The sequence below is a fragment of the Octopus bimaculoides genome, chromosome 7, assembly GCF_001194135.2.
Source record: "Octopus bimaculoides isolate UCB-OBI-ISO-001 chromosome 7, ASM119413v2, whole genome shotgun sequence".
Classification (NCBI taxonomy): domain Eukaryota; kingdom Metazoa; phylum Mollusca; class Cephalopoda; order Octopoda; family Octopodidae; genus Octopus; species Octopus bimaculoides.
This window is the reverse complement of record NC_068987.1, coordinates 98,330,037-98,332,318: the sequence shown is the minus strand read 5'-3', so window position 1 is coordinate 98,332,318 and position 2,282 is coordinate 98,330,037.

Genomic DNA, 2,282 nt, shown 5'->3' with positions numbered 1-2,282 from the left:
AAAGAGAGAGAGAGAGAGATAAAGAGAGAGAGAGATAAAGAGAGAGAGAGAGAGATAAAGAGAGAGAGAGCGAAGGAGAGTGAGTGAGTGAGTGAGTGAGTGAGTGAGTGAGTGAGAATGAGTGAGTGATTGAGTGAGTGAGTGAGTGAGTGAGTGATTGAGTGAGTGAGTGAGTGAGTGAGTGAGTGAGTGAGTGAGAGAGAGAGAACTTACAGAAGATTGAAAATATGGTGCATTTATCTGTATAACTATTACACACAACCACCTTAATAGAGATACGGCTGATACAACGATACCTCATTAGATTGTAAAGAGTTTTCTACTGGGGACCAGAAGTTTTTCTGCAGTTTTGGTTGGTTCTTCTTTTTAAACTGGAAATCAGTCCTGTTGGACAAGTAGTGAATTGTTGTCAGTTTTGTTAAAGAGCAGGACAGAATGCTTTGTAGAATTTGTCTCTGCTCTCAGCACTCTAAAATTAGCTTTCTTCGTTCTGATTTACAGCGCTCTGAAGCTATTTATCTGTTCTGGCTATTGGCGCACGGAGGTTAGCTTCGCATTTTCTCTTCTCGTGGACGATAAAATAGAATAATGTTGTGCTATAAACGTGCTGTCGAGTTTCCAAATAGAAATGACCAAATGAAGCAATCTGAAACGTTTGCCATCTTATTTACAAGGGTGTGAAACAAATGAGATCGCAGAGTTCATAAAGTGTGTGAGTGTGTTAGTTCATGCGTGTATGATGTTTGAGTTGACTAATGAATATTTGTTTGTGGATAGGTCATTGTGTACATGCCCATGTATATGTGTCAATGGTTGTATGCGTCTATGCATGTATGCGTGTATTTATATTTGTGTGTATTGTATGACAGTTGACATTTCTGAATTCACTCGGCCTATGACAGCTTTTGTTTGTCCTCCTGTAGGTCGTCTAAAAGTCACCCTCTTCAATAAGCAGGGTGTGGTGGTGGTGTTGGATACGTCACCTATGAATCGACCGTGCGCTGATTCTACTCAATGTCTGTGACTCAGACCAGAGCAAACGAGCTATGTAAATGTGTATGTGTGTATGTCTGTGCGTGTGCTTGTGTGTGGAGAGCGAGCGAGCGAGAGAGAGAGAATTAATTACGATCGCATTTTGATTAAGGATTGGCTGAGTGAAGGATACATTAAAACTGGCAAAGAAGCCTTTACGAGGTACATGCAATTTGTTAACATAGTTACAAAAATATGCTTTATATTTAATCATGCTGTAAAAACAACCTTTTTTTACACCACAGGAATCTCAGTAGTCAGAATGGAAGCTCAGATCGACTTTCATTTCCAGGTTCGTATTTCGTGAAGCCTTCATTAGGATCCGTTTACTGTTATCTAAAAGCTGAGGGGGATAGTGTGATACGGCATACAGGAAAAATATAAACTAGATAGAGGTAAACCTAATCACTTTTAAATAGCAATGCAAAGCCAAAGGCTCATATTAATTGTTTGGTTTAACGAATTATCTACGTTACGAGCAACAGTATGCGTGTGTGTTCATGTGTGTGTGTGTGTGTGCATGTGTGTGTGTGTACATATATATATGCGTGTGCAGATGTATGTGTGTTCGTGTGTATATGTGCGCATGCGCGTGTGTAGTCTTTTACTTTTTACTTGTTTTAATCCTGAGAGTGCGCCATGCTGGGGTAACAACTTCGAGGGTTTTAGTTAAGAGAAAATGTATCAACCCCGTTTCTTTTTAAAGCCTAGTAATTATTCTATCAGTATTATATGCCGAACCGTTAGATAACAGGGACGTAAGCAGACCAACACTGGTTGTCAAAACTCAAACACAAAGACACATGCACAGATATTTATATATATATACAAACAGTTTGTCCAGGGTAGGTTTCACAATTTGTATAAAAGGAAAAGAAAATACAATATCCCATACGAAAATAAACATATTTTTAAAAGATCAAAACGTCAACTTGATGAGTGGTTCCCAAATGATCCATATGACTCCAGGGCCCACAAAATATTTTTCTGTTAAAATTTATCGGTATTAGATTGGTTATACTTCTTATTTCTTTACTGCCCACAAGGGGCTACACACAGAGGGTACAAATAAGGACAGACAAACAGATTAAGTCGATTATATCGACCCCAGTGCGTAAATGGTACTTATTTCATCGACCCCGAAAGGATGAAAGACAAAGTCGACCTCGGCGGAATTTGAACTCAGAATGTAGCGGCAGACGAAATACCGCTAAACATTTCGGCCGGTGTGCTAACGTTTCTGCCAGCTC